Genomic DNA, 24896 nt, shown 5'->3' with positions numbered 1-24896 from the left:
GGTAGGTGCCATCAATGCAGGAGAGTGGTCATGTGTAGAATGCGCTCATATGAATCCGCCCCCAAGGGCAATAGACAAAGAGTGACACAATTGGTTTTTTGTCTAAAGTGATAAAAATCCTTGCACCAGCCCTGATTTATGCATGTAGTTCCAATTGTCGGCGGGCATCAATGTGGCCGATCAGGCAGCAAGCAGGGGGTAGGTGGAATCTGACCAGCATTAGAGGTATACAGAGTCCGTGAGTCCATAATCATTGGGAAAAACACAGGGATGGGTTGTAACACAGGTATGGAGCCAAAATAACATAGGGAATAAATACAGGAATACAGGATTTGTGAAGGAGTTGTGAACATGCCCCTTGCTGAATGTTACCAGCCCTACTTCAATTCCAGGGATTTCACTAAAACAGGAACAGTAAAGCTCACATCCCTCTGTCTCCCTTCTGCTACTGAAACTGCTAAGAAACATCAGTTTCTATCATCTAATTAATTAATGGGGACGGATAAATATGTAAGTGATTTAAAATCATGATGGACTCCCTTAGTAAGGAAAACATTTAGGAATAGACCGTTTCTCCATTTATCACACAAATTGATGTTATTAAACTGATTGTGGTAATACTTCAGTCCAGACAATTCCTCACCTCCCACCTACACCTCTGTTTATATGGAAATGAGTTTAATGGTCACTATTAATACTTTGAGAAACATCATGATTAATAATCACCTCTAGAATGGTTATGCTCTGTATATGTGGTGATTTCATAACAAAACTAATTCTATATTCTCACGTATTGTGAAGGTTTATTATTTTCCATTGAAATAAAGGGATATAAGAAAAGCTAAAAACTATACTTTCTTGTAGCACTGTCTATTCATCATTACTAAAAGTAATGTTACACCATTAAAGCAGCTGTCGGGGTGTTATGCTTTCAGGAGGATGTATACAGGATATACAACCATTTCTGTCATATTTGCAGAAAATTCACAATATAACCTGTCTCCTACACTGTGCTGAAAAACTAGTGGTTCATGGGTTGCTAGTGTTGAATGGCAGCTTTTTCTTTTTAAGCCATCTGTTATGGATGTTGCAGCTCTACCACTGACATGGTGCCTTGTAAATCTTAAATCTGATATGTTCTTGGGGGAGATGTTATTAATCGATCTTGAAAACGAATAACCTAAAATATGGTTGGATGTGATTTTTTACAGATACATTGATTTTCTTTGTTTAGGGTCATTTGCTTTATATGATTGATACTTTTACATGGATGGAAAAGAGTCCACACATCTGTCAACGATTTTGCAAAGTTTATACCTAAGCATGAGAAAATCATTCTTTTTTTTTTCAAATGATTATTTGACCATTTGGTAGGTACAAGCAATCCATTCATACTATCTACAGTACATTTTGCTGTTTGTCATATATAGATTTTTTTTTCATCTCACTGGAAGCGTAGTTACTGTATATGCAGGCACAGACCAGTCATCATGGCCACTGGACAAATGCCTAAAGGGCTAGTGCCCGATGGCTTCCTTCATCCAACCTTTAGCGTACAACCACACACTAAAAATATAGCATGTGGCTGCACACATTACATTAACTTTATTTACAGAACATCACCAAATTCTGTAGTGCCATTACAATAGTGGGAGAAAGAAAATGTAAAGTAAAATAAAAATTACAATTAAGAGATATGGGTATAGAAGAGGGACAAGCTCTTGTGATCTTACAATCTATTAGGAGGTTAAAGGAGAGGGACTGTTTGGGTGAGGATGATTTGATTATAGCCAATGTCATGTAGGGGAAAGGCACAAGTTATAGGAAGAGCAGTGATGGGAGTACATAAAGATAAGAGAGGAGATACAGTGAATCTGTAGATGAAAGTAGGATGAGTGATGATATAGGAAAATTAATAAAAGGGGTGTTAAGAATAGATTGGAGTGATTAAACGTGCCCTTTGTCCCTCCAAATATTCTCATATACGCTCTTCGCTCTTCCCACACATAGCTTTTCTCCTCAGCTATTATGACTTTTTTCACTACTTGTGTCTCTATTATATCACTTGTGCTATGATCTGTTCCCTGAAAACTGGTGGTGGCTGCCACCCCGTCAAGGGATTAGTGCCCTGCTGCCATAAATTTGGCTGCTAGTACTTTTGATACTGGTGCCAATACTTCACATTCTTGTATAGTATCTCTGGTCATAGCAGTTTTTAACTTAGGGTTTTCATGATAAAGCTTTTTTACTAGGTCACAATTATTATTTTTAGATAAAATACTGCATTAACATAGATAGGGTAGCAATTAAATTATATACCAGATCATTTTAAGATTGTTGTGGAAAAAAAAGCACTGGTGTGTGAAATCAGAGTATTCTATCAATAGAATACAAAATAGAATAAAGTGTTGCGCCTAAAATCGTGAAAAATAGTGATTTGCTAATTATTCCAATACAAGTGCAATATAATAAAAAATAAACAAATACTTATATTGGTTTTCAGTTTTCGTTCGTTGTGTCAATATCGCGTGTCAATATATAGAAACATAAAAAAACAAAAAATCACTCACATGAGAATGAGTAATGAGTTTGCTCTGACTTGTTGGGATGTATAACGAAAAAATGCCGGCTTCGTTCCCGCCGAACAAATTGCTTTGGAGATACCCTCCTCGAAAGTTTGCGTCGTCCACACAGCAGCAGTACTTAAAGTACAAAATATTTCCATGCTGCACTGTAACATGTCACTGATCATTTCATTATGATTCATGTGACTAATAAGTGATGAACAATATGTCTGTAAAGCAGATAACTATCCTGTCACTAGAATGCTGAATATGTTCTCAGAGTCATACTGATGATACTTTCTAATCTGACTATGAATTCAGGCAGTGAATATATGATTTATATTTTGCATATTACAAATTCAAGATACTTTTAAATATGGGCTGGATTACTTTTAGCAATGAAAAATATACAGGGATACAAATAGAGAGTCTGTAGCAGACCGAGCAGAGGAGAGGAGAACAGGAAGCTGAAGTCCACGGTCATACAGGAACCAAAGTTCTGGAACGCTGGCGTAAAGTGTTCATAGTTGGAGGGGTTTGTATAGTGCTGCAGGTATCTACTCCTCCCCTGTGCTGAACAAGCTCCTTACTGGATTGGTTACCAGGCAGGGGTGAATCCATAGCACCTGGTTCATTAGTTCTGTATGTGGCCTTTATGAGTGGATAGTTGATGGGGATTACAGGTGTTACCTCCCCTCCACAGGTCTACTGCATTATGTTGATGTTTGGGCAACATATGGAAGGTTTTGGCCTACCGCGCTACCGGTATTGTGGAGATTTTGGATGGCCTGCAGTGACGGAGGACAGCTGGGGAGAACAGGTAAGGGTGAGAGGGGCATGACACCGTTGGATGAATAATGTCATCGGTAGGTTTTTAATTTTTCTTTGAGAGCTATAGCTGTATAAGTTATGTGCCATAGTCCACTATGTAGTTGGAAATCTGGATCAAAGACTTGTAATCTACCACTCTACCACAGGAAATAAAGGATATACTTTAATATATATATATATATATATATATATATATATATATTTATATATATAAATATATATATATATATATGTCCTACAAAGCATCGTCCTTATATACATCCTGTGTTAAAATGTACTGTGTGCTTCAGAGCTCAATGCTACCTGCCAGTGGTGAGAGACTGCCTCAGATCTAAGGCAGTCCTCTAAGTACCATTTCGGCTCCCCTCTCTTCCCCGTGCATACAATTGCTGTGAACCAATGAGGTGCCTAACATCACCACAATCATAGTGATCGCAGAGGCACTGCTGTTGCTGTCATCACATGGGATCAGCCAGACCAGCAATAGCAAGAAAGACCTGCCCCAGATCCTCGGATCACTCTTACAGGAGAGATCATAGAGGCTTAACTTTTAGGGGTTAATGTTTGGCCCCACAATTTTGTAGAAACAAAATTATGCTCCTACTGGTCCTTAAGGGGTTAAAAATCCTGAGGGACCTATCCATGTGTGGTACTTTTGTAATCTAATGTATATGTCAATTTGTTTTGAGGTAGTACTTCAACTAGCCTCAGTAGCCATGTGAAACATATTAAAGGCAAATGTTTAAAAAATATTTTTAGTACTTGACATTTTATTTTTTATATTTTTCATTATTTTTTATATTGCTTTATGTGTTCTCCATACAGACTAATGGTTTAAACATATATATATATATTTAATATATAAGCACCATCTGTCATGAAGGAAGAAAATCACAGTTAAATAAACGTATGACACAAATGTTACAAAAATAAAGGAATTCTGGTCTTCAAGGCACATTAAATGCAGCATAGAACTCTCTCTAACTAAGGGGTTATATAATGCATCTGGTGCTCACCATTCCTACCTGCAAACAACTATTTTAATGATCTAAATTAAGAATGTTGGAATTAGAAAGACAGTTAAACGCATAAGTAAACACTTAATTCTGTAGAAATGATAGGGAGTAGATAAAGAGCTGAGAGCACCTCTTCAAGGTGAGGTGAGCAATAATCTTTTGGCTCTTCTTAAATTTCTGTTTCCTGCAAATGAAAATTAAATATAGGTGGTAGAGAACAGAAGATGTTTTACACACTTAAGTAAATAATCTATGCCAATGATATAATTGGGCATTAAGTCATTTGAAATTAAAGACCCTAAGATTAGGAGACCATTTACTTTCCAATCTCATTTAAGGAGAATATAGATATAGAATAGATTAAAATAATAGGTAACATTTTCTAAAATGTTCTGAAATAGATGATCAAGAAGAAATCTCTGGACTTAAAGGTCGTTAAGCCAAAAGATTAATGTTCCATCACCAGATGATATATATGTCCATAGATTACTGTCTGAATTATTGTGCCTTCTTTATGACTTATTGTTTCCAGACATATGAAAGTGTGTATTTTGGAAGATGGCTAATGCATTAAAACAGTATTTCATTTTTTTCCGAAGATTTAAAAAAATGTAATCAAAATGACAGATGCAGTGGAGAAATAAAATCCCAAGAACCAAATCAATCATTGCTGCTCAAATCAAAGAAAACAAACACAGTGGTGATGATAAATAATTTTAAGACTGACTATATATGGTTTCTATCTAATTCCATTCAATGATGATAGTATCAAAAATTAATAAACAGGCTTCCTTTTTAATGTCGGGAAAGTAATGGGCATGAATCATAAAATATGTTCTCTATTTATGTTTTTTTTTACCACATTATGTACTACAATTTTTTTCTATATGACACGTTTTATTTTGTTATTTTAAGTAATGCAAATGGTCAAGAAGTTTTTTTTTAAATAAAAGCTTCAATGTTTTTCTTTGTTTTTTTTTATACTGCTCAACAATCAAAATTGTCAAAGAGGGATATATTTGCTATGGTGTGGTTAGCTGCGTGGCTAGGAGGTGATGTGTTAACAAGACTTTTTAAAGGGATTTATTGACCTATTGATAGCAGATAATATAATTGATCAAGACATTTTTTGCACAACCTAAATTCTAAGTATATTGTCTGTTGTTCATATACGTGTTATTTTTAGGGTTGGAGAACACTGTAGTAAATGCATACTCAAAAATAAACATTTAGAAAAGATCAACAAAAGGGAGAAAAGGGCATAAAAGGATTTGGTTCCCAAAAATGGACTGTCCCTCCTAAATAGGGGAAAGATATTTTTTTACTAAAGCTTCTCATACTTTTAATGCTCTGACACAGTCCTTCATAGTTCTTCTTCACGGAAGACATAAGGAAAATCTAACAAGGTGGTGGAGAATACTCCACAGTACATACCCCGGTGTTGTTTTCCTGTGTTTACTACCACACAGTGCTGTGGACAATGTGTATTGGTCCTTGGTTAACTCAATTGGACAGACTCAAGTGAGATTACTTGACCTTGCATGCTAACATGCAAAAAAAAAAAAAACTTACATATTCACTATAATGTGAGTGCCTGCTACTTTACATTTTGTTTCATGTTAAGGCATGCAACAGAACAGAACATTATCACCCCTACACGTTACATTTAAATAAAAAATTAAAGAAACAAGAAATTTTTCCCAGGACTAGAATTTATCTGCAGATAATCAGATATTTTATTAATTTAATAATTGTCTTAGCCACCAAGCATAAACTCATAAAGAAATTCAAACCTCCTAATGAAATATTTTAATAAAAAGTGATTTTTTTTCTCAATTCATAAACTGAGCATATAGTTGGTATAGCCTCATTTCACTGCATAATCTGTTTATGCATTCATTCAAGGCATTTCACATTCTCTGAATATACTGCAGATATATGACAGATTGTCCCAGAGGATTGCTCTTGGTAGAATGTGCTGTAGTTCTAAACTTAATTTCATCCTCCACTGGCTAGGAGACAATTTGGACATGTCTGTAGAGAATAGTGGTCTTATTCTTCAAATGTCTTTTATTTATTGTAAAACGTATGCTTTTTGATACCAACGTATCAACGGTAGAAGAGTTCAAGCTAATCTCATGTGCTGTATAATAAGGACTTGTTCAATTTGTGAGTTGACCCCTTTTTTAACAAAGTTAAGTTAGGGTACAAGTGAAAAATACTAATGCATTAAAAAGGAAATTTCTACAAAAATGCTGCAATCTAAATTGATCTTCTGGTGATTCATTCTTTCCTTTTCTTTCCGTTTCCACACTGGTATATATATTAATTATACCTGCACAGAATGCATTACCATGGGTGAACAAGGAAAGAGGCATGCAGTGGAGATGGCACATACCACCTGCTACATCCACTCACAACCAAGGCAATGGGATTATCTTCTTGGATACAAAATAGCACAGTATTTAAAAGGAAATAGTGTGATTGTGTAAGTGTCACTGGTTGTATTGCTATGACTATGAACCAAAAGTGCATAGAGCATCTTTTTACTATTAGAGTTTTTTCTTGATAATGTCTTTATTCCCAAACTTCTCTATGGCCTCAACAGTGATTGAAGTACTGCAGGTGACAAAATCTGGTTTTCTATGGATCAAACCTGGCATCTTCGGGGATAAGGTCAGCTGTTTGCGACTGCGCACTTTTAAAAAGAGATGAGTTGGCTAGTGTATGCATCATGTACCTTAGGAACAACATTATGATACAAGAATGATGCCTTTTATGAGCAGTTTTAATTTAAGTTCAGCAAAAACGTTCATGAAACATGTGCAGCAAAAGTGGAAGACACAACTTGAACAATTCTGAGAGGCAAAACATGAGAAAAAGGGATTTATATTAAAAAAAATTGTTTTCAAAATAAACTAATTCTAACAGAGCCAGAAAGCAAAACGCTATCAAGTCCTACAATTTAGTCAGCATATTATGTCACTTTGAGGTTTTCAGCACCAAAACTTTGAAAACTTTCTCAGAAATATCAAATATACTTGGATTCTGGAGAATTCGGTAGTAAAACATTCTGATTTACTTTTACATTTTATTAAGCATTTCACAATACAGTAAAGTATTAGCTATCATGATGACATACTCTGCTCTAAGGGGTTTTAGTGTTTCTCATTTTAGCGCATGCTAGGAAATAAATGTATTCCAGGCAGACATGTAATCCAGTACATTGCTCTCTGTTGCCTGCAGTATTAGGCATTTTAGAATTAATGAAAAGTGACAGGTACATCATATAGCCCAATCCAGTGTATATTTCAACACTAAATAACTAGACAACTTTCTCTCTTTCTCTTTTATCCTATAGTGATATTAATACCCTGTCCTGGCACACTGGGGAGAAAATATCTTTAAATTTGATGGTAGCACAATTCACCTTGATTAAGATAATCAATTTAGATTAAGTGGATTAAAGCATATTCTTGGTACAGATAAATGGAAAATTACAGTTTGAAGGCATATCAAAATTAATTGACACATTTAATATACTAATTTTAATCTATCTGCTTAAAATATAATTCATATGTCTTCAACCATTTTTTTTATTTTTATGGTACATTTGCTGTAACATTTCTGCAGAACATCGTTTTCCAGGATTCTTGCAAATATGTAGTATTTTGAAAATTTACTGTGGAGTATCGATTTTTTGCGGTAAATAACGTTAATTATTTTTATCAACTATATGAAATATCTAAATGTGCAGTAATGTCTTTTTTTTCTTCTAGATATGTCATGTGAAAGACCAACCCTGGGAATATGGCCCTGCGTAATAAATAATTAATGTGGGAGATTTCTTGAGTTGCCTCATTGTTTTAACCATGCATCATACTGGGCAACCTAGCATTTCTTGCTGGGAAGCTCATTGCTGTTAGCCCTTCATAATGCTTAATTAGGTCTGGGAATTGAAATGTTTAGCTCTTCTGCCACCCCTTTTTTTTATCATGCTCAATTCTGGAGGGGGGGAATATTGATTTTGCTGTACTTACTAAGAGCTTTAATACTGTACATTTCTAACCAACTATGTAAACTAAGTTTTAAATAATACAATATTAAATATTACAATTTTAAGACTGTTACATTAAAGCGGTTTATTGATATTACTCTATTTGTCTTAAATCAATATAAAGTTGTGACAATGTAGCATGTCTTGTACAGCGTACATTTGCTCCAAGCTGTCCATGTATAAAGTAGACATAGAAGCAAAAAGGTAATTATTGTTAACCTAGGTTGCGCATGCCTACCCAGCAGAGGAGGGCTGGCAGCCTAAGGGCTAGTCTAGTGGCCCGTTGCACCGCCGAATCAGCCCACCATCCATGTCCATCTTCTCCTGATTTTCTAACGCATATTATTGTGATGGGACTGGGAGTAATCAGTACACTAAAAAGAAGTCATCATACGCGGGATGCCTGAACCCACAATGTAATGCAAGGAATCCTTTTCGATAAAATAAGCAGATTGAATAGAGTAAATAACACAAAACCTTTGCTTTTCCTCTCACTGATTTCTGGCCCTGAAAGTTTTGTCTTCTGAAGTGACTACAAATTCAGGGGGGCGTTTTATCTCTGGGTAACAAAAAAGTAAATGTGTTCAATTTATTGATACAGAAATTAAAGTGCCAGGAAACAGATGACCAAATACACACATACCAGGACAGGCTCTGCCACGCTGACACCCCAACACACACACCAGGACAGGCTCTGTCACACCGACACTCAAACACACAAACCAGGACAGGCTCTGCCACACCAACACCAAAACACACACACCAGGACAGTCTCTGCCACACTGACTGGTGCTGCAGGCTTTTGCCGAGCATTACAGATGGCCCTGGCACTGTAAAGTGGCCGAATTGGCCACTTTAGTGGATCGGCAGTTTAGATTCAGGGCGGCCTGGGTGGCAATTGCCCTCCGGCCATGCCCGCCCCTGCTACCCAGTATCCATTGCAGTGGTGGCAGCACTGGCTTTCTGTAGGAACAGCAAGTCTATGGGCATTTCTGGTGAATGCAGATTAGTGTTTAATAACACCTCTGCTACCCCATTACACCATACGGCTCTCAACCATGGAGGCCAAAGGATGAAACTAAATTTAAATGTAAGAATACATGTCTACATATAATTAGAAATGGGAGAGGATACTTTAACTACCATTGTGCCATTAACATATGTTTTGTAAAGGACTAACAGTATACCCAGAGATGAAAGGAAGAAAAGAGAGGTCCACCATCAAATCACCTATTTTACTAGACCTTCAGCAACTATGAATCATCACAACCCAAACTATTGGCTACAAGGTTGGTAAGGACGCCACATTATTATTTGCTCCTTTAAAAAAAGTATAAATAAGTGTTGGAGCTACTTAACAATACAAGATTCCATATTATTATGAGGTAGAATATAATATAGTATAGGCCTCCATGTGAACAACCTTGTACACAAGGAACAAAATTTTAATGGCAGGCTGGGAAAATTTGTTGGTGAGAGCCAAATTACTCAAGAGAAAATGCAGTAAGCATCATGGCAGTGGAGTGCAATATATAGACTACTTTTACTGTCCATGTCTAATGTGCTGATAAACCTTTCCTGTGGGGTCAATGTTGACACCACAGGAACAGATTGTGGATGTTTGCTTATTTAATTTCATTTAATAACTGTTAGCAAATTATTTTAGAAATTATGCTAGTATAAAAAATCTTGATATAAAAATACAGAAGTATATTGTAAGGCCGGTGAAATAGATACTCAAACATATTTATAATTGTTGCACAAGCTGTTGAAGCGGATGGGATAATCACTTTTAGTTATAGTGGGCACAATTCCACCCAAAAACAAACAGAATATCTCTGCTTGTCAGATTCCTAATGTATCCTATGATAATCAAGAATGACTCAACAACTCATTTGCACATTGAGAAGAGTGTTTGGACTGGTTAAGATTACATATACATGGGGACAGGAAGCAAATTGTGATGAAGAATGAAACCAAACCACTCAGATTACAAATTCACAATTAGCTGAGGAAATACTGCATGTTTCCTCATTCATTACTACAACGTGTATTAGCTCAGTTCTTAGCATTGTATGCATTGCTAAGCATATTTTGAAGGACCTTATTGTTGCTGTGTCTACCTTCTTTATTCATAATTCATTAGACTATGGGTTATACTGTAGAGAGTGAGACTGTTAAGTGGAGCGATATTAGATATTATGCTAACAATGCTCCATAAAGTTGTTTGACATTTCTATATTTGTTTTGACTGAATAGTGTTCATAACTTTTTATAAGAAAAATAAATATAACGTGGTTAGCCCAGGAGAAAATGGGAAAGTTGAATAAGCTTTGGGACCCAAGAGGTCCCTTCTTTCAATAAATGTTCTTCTTTTGATAAATTGTTCTTTTTAATACAGTATCTACATTTATGAACACAAAGCAAGTGTAATTAGGTTTTAGTGTTCTTTTTTATGTTTTTAGATTTAAATGCACAATGCCTCATTCTAAAATAAATGCAAATTCAGTTCAAACTTTTGAGTCTACAAAACAACTTGTTTTGTTTCAGCTTGTGAAATTTAATGAAATGTTGCTCTTTTGTTTGATATGAGCATTTTATAATAATAGGAAAATCATTAGGCTCCCACTGTTTCTTTCTGATTAATTCTCAGTATCCAAGTATCTCCCAATTCATTTTATTTTTCTGTACCACAAATCTAGATTATGGAGATAAGATGCTGCTAAAAGCTCCAACCTCACAATTTACAGAGGCTTCTCTTGATTTATATAGGATGCACGTGTTTCACACCTTGTCTTAACAATTGTAATTAAGCTAGAGAAGAGGGCACCAGAGTTAACCATTTAAAATCAGCAGGAAACGGGGACAAGCAGGATAGAGACAATGGGAAAGGGTTAAGCAGGAAATGAGAGGTTCAGGGTGTACCAGATAACGTGTTCAAATAAGCACACATATAAGAGAGGAATTATTTGTAGATGGGTAATTTTAGGAAAGTATGAAGACCAGGGATGGATTAAAGCAGGGTTGTCCAAGTTGTTTCTGCCACTGTCGGGTTTAAGGTGAGTAACCTGGTATGCTGGATACACAGCACAGCGAAGTCCGAAATCAAGCCGAAGGGTCAGGATTGGAGAAAGCAATGTAGTCGTTTAATCAAAGTCAGAGGGTCAAGATTGGAGACAGCAGCGTAAGCGTATAATAGATAGCCATGGGTCAATAACAGAAATCAGGTAAAACAGCAAAGTATAGCTCTGTAGGGCACAATAACTGAGCACTGAATGATACTCAGTGCTCGTTTTTAAATCCCCCGTGCGTGGCGTCATTGGCACACGTTCCCATTAACAGGAATGAATAGGTGGGGGCACGCGCGCACGCTCTCTGAGCACGTCCCGAGAGCAGGCATCGAAGCAGGAGCAGAGACGGCGGTGAAAGCGGCGGCATGGGAGCTGGTACCCGCAGTTAGCGGGTACTCTGGTGAGTTGCTGTGCTGGGGGTTTCTTTGTGGACCCTGACAGCCACACTGACACCCAAACACACACACACCAGGACAAGCTCTGCTTCACCGACTTCCAAACACACACCAGGACAGGCTCTGCCACACAGACACCCAGACACACACCAGGATAGGCTCAGCCACATGAACACCCAAACACACACACCAGGACAGGCTCTGCCACACAGACACCGAAACACACACACCAGGACAGGCTTTGCCACACTGATACCCAAACACACATACACCAGGACAGGCTCTGCTACACTGATACCCAAACACACACACCAGGACAGGCTGTGCCACACTGACACTCGAACACACACCAGGACAGGCTCTGCCACACCGACACCCAAACACACACACACACACCTGGACAGGCTCTGCCAGACTGATACCCAAACACACACACACCAGGACAGGCTCTGCCACAACGACACCCAAACACACACACCAGGACAGGTTCTGCCACACTGAATACCCAAACACACACAAGGACAGGCTCTGCCACAACGACACCCAGACAAACACACCAGGACAGGCTCTGCCACACCGACACCCAAACACACACACACACCAGGACAGGCTCTGCTACACCAACACCCAAACACACATATACCAGGACAAGCTCTGCCACACTGAAGCATTACACATTTATTTTCTACACTGTTTTTTCATTAATTGACCTTTTTGTATTTTTGCCCCCTTGTGTATTGATGCCCCAGCCAAGCCCCCTTTAGTATTGATTAATGTGCCCACCCACAACCTTATGTATTTATGCCCCCACACCCTTGAATATTGATTTATGTGATGCCCCTGCCAACACCCTTCCTTGTGTATTGATGCCCCCACCCTTTTTGTAATGGTTAATGTGATGCAAACCACCCTCTTGTCGATTGATGCCCCCACTGCCATATGTATTACACCCAGCCACCCCCCGTTTATATTGATTGTGTAAAGTCAAAACCCAGCTACCCCCCCTTTTGTATTATTTAATTTTTAATGATGTCCCAAGGCAATTTCTCCCTCCCTCCCTTGAATATGGGTCTGGTTTCCTATAACCCCTAACTATTTTTTGGTAATACTTACATTTTGTGGGTTGTTTTCCTGCTATCCTTCGACATGACGATCCTCTCCCTGTCAGGAGAAACTCTTCTGTGAGCCTGCCCCCTTGAACGCCATGTCTTAAATGGTGGGGGATGAAGAGCTGAGGCACTGCCACTGGGCAGGTATTTATTTGCGTGCAGCCAGCCGCTTTAACTTCATTAGGTGGTTGGCGGAAGCGGTCTTACAGCAGCAGGACGGATGCTTTGAATTTCGCGTCCGCACAGCGGCTGCTTTGCACTTTGCGGCCGCTTTGAATGTTGGTCTATCGGACTGGCCCACCGGGAAACCAGGAAATTTCCTGACTCCTTACTATCAGCTTGAAATATATCACATCCTCTTATTCGGTCATTAATTGGGGACAAGGCTAGTAGTTCTTCCTTCAAAATCTTTTGTGACCAGTGAAGGTCACTTTTATTGAAAAAAAAATATTCATTTGATGGGGCACGCTGCTTTAAAAATACTTTATTTCTTGCTTGATCAGTTAAACTGTGGGCTTTAGGTGGGACTGCTCCTCCACGTACCTGGTGTCCTGGTAAACTTCTTCCCTCACTCTGACCCTTGCGCATGACATCACACCCAGGGTAGAGGAGGTATTTATTTGCGTGCTGTGTTCCTCCAGTGCCACTGCAAGTTACACTTGCGGTCAGCAGTTGAAGGTGCAGTTACCGCTGCAGATCTCACACAGGCCGCAACTCGAGGTCCAGCAGGCCGCATGTGCAGCTACAGTATATTTCTAAGCAAGCTTGTTTCCAAGTGAGGCCTAGGAATTATGGTCACCTGCCTAATATTGTGTAAATTAGCAGCAGCTCATTTACGTCCTGTAAGTTGCGAGGTCGGGCCTCCATGTATGCATCCTGGTGCAATTCACATGATGTAAAAGAAAATGCGATTCATCAGACCAGGCCACCTTCTTCCATCTCCCCGTGATCCAGTTCTTATGCTCACATGCCCATTGTAGGCTCTTTTGGCAGTGGACAGGGGTCAGTATGGGCACCCTGACTGCCCCTTGCAGAATAAATGATGCAATGTGTGTTCTGACACCTTTCTATCAGATCCAGCATTAACGTTTTTAGCAATTTCAGCTACAGTAGCTCATCTTTTGGATTTGACAACACTGGTCAGCCTTTGCCCCCTGCATGCATTAATGAGCCTTGGCCACCCATGACCCTGTCACCAGTTAACTGCTTTTCCTTCAGTGAAAAACTTTTGTATAATTTTATTGGTGAAAATTATTTGAACAATCAGTAATAAATGGAAATTTAGCTCAAATATCTGACCACTGCTCCAGCTTGGTCCAGCTTAGGGTGGTCATTTCAGTAAGTGCTCCACAGGCACCAATAATTTCAAGGACAAGTGTAAAATGATGTTTAATCTCATGTGCCAATGACCTGTATTTTCCCAACAATGATTTTGATTGTCAAAGAAGGATGTTAAGCAGTGAATTGATATATAAATTTAGCTTTGCCAAAGATAAACTCTAAGAGAGAGAATAAGGGAGTGGGTAGACATAGGGGCGTAACTAAAAACCACAGGGCCCTGGTGTGGAAATTGGCCCAGTGCTTCAACAGCTGGTCTGTGCCATCATTGCCCACAAACAACTTTTTTACTTTCTTTGCCCCTTACTCCCCTCCAACATACACTCTGGCAAACATATGTAAACACACACAAATTACACACTCATACTTACTAACACACACACTACATCTTAGCCCACTTACACATCCGTGGTCGCACACACGCACAATTACGCATCCATGCTCACGTATACAAAATTACACATCCATGCTCACATACATATATAAGTATATACAAACACATAGACATACATTTCTCCTGCCTGCCCCTGATTACTTCTCTCCTGCATCTGTTTGTTGCTGCCCACACACTCAACCTCTCCTGTCTCCTCATGCCAGTTCAAAATAGTTTAGAATGGGCCCTTCCCATCTGGACCAGTGTGGTCCCAGTTAGAAGGGCCCTTTCCAAAATTTTTTTCAACTGGTAGAAGGAGACAGGAACAAGGGGTCACAGAGGTCACACTGGGCTCCCTAGAGGCATGGGCCCTGTTGCAGCTGCAACCACTGCTACATCTGTAATTACACCACTTGGTATACATGGGAGAAAGTAAAGCTAAACAGGCTCTTTCCTAAGGATTCTTTAAGGGATTTTTTGGGGGGAGTTTTGTAAGTAGACCTAGTATTTTAGTGCATTTTAGCATATAACACCAAGCATTGTTTTTTTTTGGCAATAATCTTGTATAGGGGATGAGAAGTAGATGAAACAAGAACATTATTTTCATAAGTGAGTCCATCTTGAGGCTTACTTAAATTTGTTACTCAAAGGAAAACGTTGAGGTAATTAAAGTGTGCGCTCACAGATAAAGGAGAATTATGTATATTATATGAGAATAATAAATGAGGGATTGTGAGTCAGCTGAGAGTGCTGGACTGATATTAACATTTTATTTTATATTCATACATACTTCTGCTCCCTGTGTTATGTTTCATAGATATGCCCATGGTGATAGGAAGGAGAAGATAGCCAAGGTTGTACCAAACTACATTAGATGCTGCTTTCTGAGTTTACATTTATTATTCACAATATAGAATAATTGAATATTTGCCATGGTAAAACACCTTTATTGGCTAACTGAATTGCATTAGAGTGCAAGCTTTTAAGACTACCTAGGGGTCTTCATGAGGCATTTATACAGTTCAAACTTGAATATCTTATAGATTTATTCAGTAATATGTAACTGTTACCTAAATAGTCTCAAAAGCTTGCAATGTAATGCAACAAAGGTATCGTCTTTACCAAATGTTCTCATTATTCACAGTAAGCAGCATCCATCATTTGTCACTGAAATCTTTAGAGACAAATATCAGCACGCCTAATGGATCAAAACATAACATTTTATAATTTATTTAAACCAAAAAGATTATTTCTGAGCATTGGTCTCTTTGGACCAACACATCAAAATCCAGTTTTAGAGGGAATTGGGATACATAATAAGTAAAAGTTCAAACGAGTTAAATGACAAATTGAATAGTATAATCTATCAGTTCCACTGCTTGGCTTGTCACTTACCTTTCTGCTCTTGGCCACAGAATACCGACATTACAGATTTTAGTCTTAAAATGTGCAGATAAACCATTAAACATTCTGTACTTTTTATTTAAGCTTTTTTACCCAATGATTTATGACTTAAAGTCTCCCTCTTCCTTCTTCATTGGTTGCAGGAATTTTATGGTGTCTGGGTTGGGCTGACATTATTAGGGCAAGGGATGAAAATGTTCTGAAAAGAGGGGCCACTAGGAATAGAAGGAGAAAGTATCAAAACCATTAGATGTCAAATACTGAAAAAAAGATTGTCAAAAGATGTCTGTTACAGGTAATTCAGTTTTTTTTTTTTGATTCTAGTGTTCTTGGTCTGACATATATGAATAAAATGTAAAATGTCAAATAAAATAAAAGGCTACTTAGTTAATTGTAAACTACAGGTGCTCAGATTAATTGAAAGAAGTATTATCCAGTAATGATAAATAATATAGGTGACCCCCTAAATTTCTGAAATTAAAGCATAATTATTATTGTTAGTAGTAGGAAGAAGAATATTTTTTCTTCTGTCAAGTTCCACCCTTGTACTCTACTCTTATTATGTATATTATATGATAATATCTACACCCTGTTATTATTTATAAATAACTAAAATGTTTTAAATACAAAAATAAAGGCACCTTATGATTAGCAAAATGTAATTGGTTTCATACAGTAGATACACACATACAATATATATATATATATATATATATATATATATATATATATATATATATATATATATATACACATATAAAACAGCCCTGACTCATCGAGGCATGGACTCCACTACACCTCTGAAGGTGTGCTGTGGTAACTGGCACCAAAACCTTAGCAGCAGAGCCTTTGAGTCATGTAAGTTATACCTGTTTGCCCAGCACATCCCAAAGATGCTCAATTGGATTGAGATCTGGGGAATTTGGAAGCCAAGTTAAAACCTTGGATTAATTGATGTGTTCCAAAAACCATTCCTGAACCATTTTTTGCTTTGTGGCAGGGCGCATTATCCTGCTGAAAGACTCAAATGCCATTAGGGAATATCATGTCAATGAAAGGATATACATGTGTATATGGTCTGCAACGATGCTTAGGAAGGCGGTACATGTCAAAGTAACAGCCACATGAATGGCAGGATCCAAGGTTTCCCTATCAGAACATTGCCCAAAGCTCTCACTGCCCCCGCCAGCTTGCCTTCTTCCCATAGTGCATCCTGGTGCCATGCGTTTTCCATGTAAGTGATGCACATGCACCTGGCCATCAACGTGATGTTAAAGAAAACGTGATTCATCAGACCAGGCCACCTTCTTGTTTTTCCTTGGTTCAATTCTAATGCTCATGTACCCAGTGTAGGCACTTTCCACAGGGGTCAGCATGGGCATCCTGACTAGTCTGCAGCTGAGGCTATCAGTGCATTTGAACAATTGAAGCAAGCTTTTGTGTCCGTGCCTATTCTGCAATGCCTGGATCCTGCCTTACAATACCTCCTGGAAGTCGATGCATCAGAGAATGGTGCTGGAGCCATACTATCTCAACGAAACCGGATCACTCGAAATGTCTTCCCTGCGCGTTCTTCTCCAAAAGCTTCACAGCCGCCAAACGCAACTATAACAAAGGTAACAGGGAACTACTTGCAGTAAAGCTCGCCTTCGAAGAGTGGCGTCATCTCCTCGAAGGTACCGAACAACTCGTCGTGGTAATGACAGACCATAAAAACCTGCAGTACATTAAAGGAGCATGGCGGCTTAACCCGCGTCAAGCCAGATGGGCTTTATTCTTCATGCGTTTCAACTACGTCATGACATACCGACCCAGTTCCAAAAACATCAAGGCCGACGCTCTGTCACGACAATTTGATCATTGAGACATTGTCAACGATTAACCCATCATACCACAGACACGTGTCATTTTGTCTCTCTCTTCTGCTGTGATGTTCAAGATCTGTATGTGACAAGCCCATATACCCGTGTCATATCGTCCTCCTTTGGGACAACTCTATGTACCCCAGCAGTTTCGCTCTGACGTCTTTCGTTGGGGAGATAATTCATCCCTCACTGATCACCCTGGTTCCTGTAAAATGGACTTCCTAATCAGGAAAATGTTTTGGTGGCCTTCCTTGAGTCGTGAAATCTGCACGTACATTGCTGCCTGTCCTCAGTGTTCCCGTCACACAACCAGTCATACCCATCCTCAAGGCTTGTTGCTGCCTCTTCCTGTTCCCCTTGGACTCACATCGCCACGGACTTTATAGTCGACCCCCTGTCCCCCAATTGGCGGATATCTTCATCAGAGACGTAGTCCGCATACACGGCCTACCACTCCATGTGGTTTCCGACAGAGGTCCCAGTTTATATCCCGGTACTGGAGAACCCTCTGCCACAAACTATGTATCCGTGTACATCTGTCCTCTGCCTACCATCCTCAGTCCAACCAATCAGCCCCTCAAACAATACCTGGGCATGTGTGTCAATGAACGACAAGATAACTGGTCTTCTCTACTGTCCTTGGCTGATATGACGTATAACAACTCTCTTCATGAATCCCTACAGTGCTCTCCCTTCTTTGCTGCACTGGGTTATCACCCTGTGATCCTACCGTCACCCTCCTCGTCCCGTACTGTCAGTATACCGGCACTAGAGGAACGGATCTCAAACCTACGATCTCATTGAAGGATTCAGAGTGCAAACCTGTCCAATGCTCAAGCACGTAGCAAGGCCGCCACTGACAAATCCCGGTCGGCTCTGCCTGTGTACAAGGTTTGCGATTACTTCTGGGTGCCAGCCCGGAATATTACGATTCGTCAGCCGTCTAGGACCTTGCGCCCTAGTTTCATTGGCCTCTTCCGTCCAGGTCCTTCATGCTCGGTGCATGCTCCTGGAGGGGGAGGTTGTGTCACACCTACCGTGTCTGCTGGTAACACATTCCCTTTAATGATAAAACCAGTACAAATGAATTAACTACATCACAAGAACTGGAGATTCTAGTTAAAAATTAATCATTTGAAGCCCTTAGACTATACTATATAGTGTTGGAAAAGTAGAATGGAACAACCATGTGGCGTAATAGTAGGCAGCCTGCAGGCAGTCATAGTTTTTTTAAACACTTTTTTAATAAGAGGGATCAGTCCGAGGGTGGGACATTTCTCAGGATGCATCTAGATCACACAGTTCCTGTTTAATGTATTTGAAGCAATGACTCGAAAGCACAAAAACATGTAATTATAACCATTTCAATGGTATCACTGCAGTAAATTTTATGAGCAAAAATGTATAAAAGACAAAACAAATTATTTGGTTTGTTACAGTATAGTTTTATCAGTTTGTTTAACTGTTAATGGCAAGCTAGTTATTAATTTTGACAGGCTATTACATACCGTGTACAGATTCTTGGTCATGGTCTGTTTCTTTAATTTATTTGTAGATGAATAAAAGAAGAAAGTTTATTTCTATGACATATCTAATTATCCATCCTATTTGGTTTCTGTAAATGGATGTGCACTAAAAAACATTCCAATTTGAAAAGTAAATTGCTAGAGATATGTTTATGTATTGCACCAATTCTCTCATCAGGTCATAAGCCTAACATTACAAACATTACAGAATTAAGAATTGTAGACCACTAGGTTGGTATAAAGGCTATAGAGGCTATTTTTACAAATATGCCAAGGCTGCTAAATCAGTAAACTATTGTGACCACAAAAGATGTATAGAAAGGACCCTGGAAGTCAGAGAGGCACCTTGTAAGGTTAGCATAGGAGAAAATGTAGGAGGGATGAGAAACTGGTTATGAAGACATGAAAGAGAAGACCAGTCCTAGTCAGGGGCGGGCTGGGCCGGCTGGCAATTGCCCCCCAGGCCGCCCGAAATCTAATCTAAACGGCTGCTGGGTGCTGATGCCGCCGGCCCGCGCTACTTTAATACTTTTTTTTTTATTTATTTAATATGGCAAGCCGATCCGGTTAAATTTATTACATTTTTTATAAAAAAGTATTAAAGTAGCGCCAGCCGACGGCATCAGCACCCAGCGGCCGTGTGCGGTGGCCACCTAGTGATGGGAGCAGCGTGAGGGGTGAGTACGTCCCCTCGTACTCAGATTACTGGTGCTGATGCCGCCGCCGGCGCTACTATAATACTTTTTTTAAAATTTAATATGGCACTCCGGCTGGTGGCATCAGCACGCATCGGCTGTTTAGATTAGTTTTCCAGCAATCTGATGACCGCATAGTGATGAGAGCAGTGTGAGGGGTGAAAGCTGCTGGAACACCGGATGTCGTGTCACTGACATCCTGTCTACGTAGAAAACAGTCTGCAGCTACCAGAGGACGGAGGTCTAGACGAAAAGTGGAAGAAGTAGAAGTTTAGTAAACCAATTTATTTTTGTACAAACTATATAATTTTTTTTTGTATTCGTTAAAAACAAAAAAAAAATTGGTGTGTGTGTATGTAAGTGTGTCCGTGGGGGACAAACAACATAATGCTTTTTTAAATTATTAAACAAAAAAAGAAATCTCTGTGTCTGTATGTGTTCACAAGTTCAGCTCCCCAGTGTCACCTCTGTCCCCAATCAGCCCCTCCCAGTGTCACCTCTGTCCCCAATCAGCCCCCCATGTCATTGCTGTCCCCATTCAGCCCCTCCCAGTGTCACCTCTGTCCCATTTTAGCCTCCCATGTCATTGCTGTCCCCATTCAGCTCCCCAGTGCCACCTCTGTCCCCAATCAGCCCCTCCCAGTGTCACCTCTGTCCCCTTTCAGCCCCCATGTCATTGCTGTTCCTATTCAGCTCCCCAGTGTCACCTCTGTTCCCAATCAGCCCCTCCTAGTGTCGGCTCTGTCCCCATTCAGCTCCCCAGTGTCACCTTTGTCCCCAATCAGACCCTCCCATTGTCACCTCTGTCCCCAATCAGCCCCTCCCAGTGTCACCTCTGTCCCCATTCAGCCCCCAATGTCACTGCTGTCCCCATTCAGCTCTTCAGTGTCAGCTCTGTCCCTAATCAGCCCACTTTAAGGTATGATCCTGGTAGGGTACTCATATTAGCCTTTACAATTTCCCTGCTCCTGTGTACTATACTTCCCATAATCCTCAGCCAGTATCATGGGGGACATTTAACTGGCTGAGCATCAGGGGGGCATTAGGTTTTGCTTTTTTTTACCATCCTTTGTTGCTATTAAATTTACTTATGTTAAACCACATTTGAATCATATTTGTATTTTTATAATCAATATGCGCTAGAAAATCAGGAAAAGATGGGCATGTATGGTGGGCTGATTCTGTGGCACAATGGGACTCTTGACTTGACTTGCCCCCCAGGCCATAGGCTGCCAGCCCTCCCCTGGTCCTAGCAGACATCAGGCAAAGCAGAGCCACCCTGTTGTTTAACGCCCTGAGTTCTTAGTTACCTTCATGTATAATCCTTGTTACTGTTCATGTGAGCCTTGTAACTTACATGTTACTTATGTATGCTAATGTTATGTAATATTAACGTTCGTTTTAATAAAACAATATGTGGGTATGCAATGTTAATAAATATTGGCTGTGGTTTCCACCCTAAGACAGGTGTTGGTGATATCATTGATATAGGATTGTTTTTAAATAAGTTATCTCCCCTACCAAAATGCATTGCTTTCTCTGTATCACCAACATTGCAATGTACACTGAAGGAGCACATCTATCTTTATTAAGTACTATTCTCCAGTAGCACCAATCATTTATACAAACATTTTCTTTTGGCCATGTGCAGTGTAATCTCTTTATATCTCTTTATGCATTGAATTTATTTTTATACTGGGTCAGTTTGGTAGAGCAGATACATACACCCCCCCCCAAACAGGTCTATTCACTAAAGAGTAAATGCATGTGAATTGGCAGAAAATGCAGCAGCCAACTCACAAATCCAATATTTCTGCCCCAATTTGCACTTGAAAAAAATCAGGCTCAGTTCATAAAAGAGCCAGACCTGTGAACTACTGTGGAGTTACTTTTCAACAGTAATAAGTAATAATACATTTTTATTTTCCACTAGACTCCATTACCCTGCAGCAACAACGATTGCCCAGTTGTGTGGTGGAATAAAGGGTTAATAAATTAACTTAGGGGATATTCAGCCCAGCTATACTCCCCTCACTTTCACTCTATGCACAGATGGGTGGGGGAGTTAAAAGTGAATAGATAAACCTATGGGAGTAATGGAGCCCATCCAGTGAACTCCCCTTCCCCCCATCTCGTGTACTGTAGCATGAAGAGGATTAAATTACCAAAATGAAATGAAACTTTTTTTTAACAAAATGACCTTACTTATGCCCCTACACCTACATGTAGGGGCATCCAGTTTTAGGGGACATCCAGCTTTATAGACTGATGCCCTCTGTGAAATATCTGTATAAAATAATTAAGTCATTTTTACAGAAATTAAGCTTTTTTTTTTTTTTTTTACAATATTTGTATAAATGACCATATATGATATAATATAAATCAATCACTGTAAATGTTAAAAATTCACTCAATGTTACTCTGTCTGCCAAATATGTCTGACTTTTGAATTATAAACTAATACTGGCTTAGCAACATAAACATTTATTTTTGCTTTAGTTGTAAAGCTAAGGAGCTTGATTCATACTGTGTGTGGGAGTAAATTCACTTTTAGCAAAATGACTTTAGTAGAGCCAAAGTTGAGCCAAAGTAAAAGTGACGAAAACTGACATCCGATGTCAATGTCAAACAGCCTAGAACACATTGGATGAAACCATTAATGGTGTTTCTTCTTGAAATCAATGACCTAGATGTAATGCATTCATATACCATTATCACACGTGAAGTGTGTTTACATGTGCATGTTTCTTATTAAATTATTCATGGTACCGAATTTAAAAGGATGGATTTTAAAGAGTCCTAACCTTAAGCAGGGATTTCCTTGGAAAAAAATATCACATTTCTGTATGGTAGGAATATAACCACAAAGAACAAGCTGTTTGATTTCTAAGGTCCTAGGAGTGAAGACAAATCATTAACCTTTGGCAGCATCCATATCTTTTATACATTTTTTAATAAACTGATCCATAAAACTTGCTGAGCAGCATGTTACTTACTAGAAACCGGAAATAAACAACCATGTCTGCATATTTGTGGGGGTGGTTGTGTTCTCATAACAGCAGGTATGACACACATACTGACATCCATGAACTAAACAGTTAAATCTTGACAACCAAGGATCCACTCAACAAAACATGAATAAGGGCTGCATTTCCTAGAAATTATCAAACAGATTCAACTATGAATAATGCAAGGCCAACAAATTCATTCTTACAAGAGAATTGATGGAATGTGCTTTCTTACAAGAGAATTGATGGAATGTACTTTTTATAATTCACTTGTATATGCAATGTTTAATGAATAAACCCCCAATTCATACACTTCAAACATGTTTTAACCAGAACATCTGTAGGCAGTGGGGAACGAGGGCCTTTTTGGAAGCCCATCCCTTCACTGCATATTTACAATGGCTCTAAACCCTGCTTTGGCAGTATTTAATTTTAAGTACAGGATAAGTAAATGAACACACATTAAATATTGCTCCAATAATACATACCTACAGAATACAACATGCTTGTTTTAATGTGTACATTACTAGTTTCATTTACTGGATACACGCATTGATTTCACATGTATTGCTTAACCTTGCTTTTGTCTCCCTAAAATATTCAATTAAAAGAATGGCACAGTAATGTCTACAATTTATTTCTACCATGTGTTGTCAAATATTTTTGACTTGTCAAGAAATCAGGTGGAGGGGTACCATGACAGAGTTCAGGAATAGGATCACCTCCAATTGCCCTGGCAACAACTTGGAACTGGGCCGAATTTGGCCCATGGTAACTAGGAGACCTATATGAGTTTGGTGAACTTTTGACCTGTACTATTCAATTTAAAGGGGTGGTCATTGGGGATATGATATAGGCGCTGTTTTGGTGTGTGGGAAATTCCCCACCTTCCCATCCTGTTTTGTGGGTTCGTCTAAGTCTGTGTTAAGCCATAGCCTTCTAAAAGTTAAGTTAAGGCAACCTTATTGGTAGAGCAGAGTTATGCCGATACCTGCACCTATAGTTTATGTGGTTATTTGGTTTAATTATATTATGGTTATTGAGAATCTTTATTCATTATCCGCATTATTTATTGTGATGTTATTTGTGTCACGGTTGGGGAAAGTTTATTTAAGGACTCTGGACAATAAAATTGTATCCAGCTGGGCAAAGTATATTTATTTCATCAATACATTTTGAAAGGGGAGAGTTTGACAATTGAGAGAAGGATAAAGCAGTGGAAAGAGAAAAGAATACCAGGTCTGGAGTAGGGTGGATAAACTGTAGACCACGGTAACAATAAGCAGCAGGGGGTAGTATCAGAAGATGAAAGCCAAGTTTCAGTGATAGTAAGGTGATTACGGCAGTTAAAAATAAAGAAGTTGTGAATAGAAGTCAGAAAGTACATTCAGAGGACATGAGAAGGATTTTCATGTCCCACTTTATGCACTAAAGATTAGGGCAAAACTGACCCAGACAAGAGACTGGCCCAACGTTTGAACCTACCCTACACTCCAAGAACAGTGGGGAATTTAACTTTACGTTAAGTATTATACGAAATTATATATAACAAAAAGATATGCAGATCTGCTATTTATATCACTTTATTGTAACCACAACAGTGGTGTTATCAGTATAATGGATAGAAAGTTGAATTTGGGAATT

This window comes from Spea bombifrons, chromosome 1 (assembly GCF_027358695.1).
Source record: "Spea bombifrons isolate aSpeBom1 chromosome 1, aSpeBom1.2.pri, whole genome shotgun sequence".
NCBI classification, from domain to species: domain Eukaryota; kingdom Metazoa; phylum Chordata; class Amphibia; order Anura; family Pelobatidae; genus Spea; species Spea bombifrons.
The sequence above is the reverse complement of the archived record's forward strand: the minus strand, read 5'-3'. Positions refer to the sequence as shown.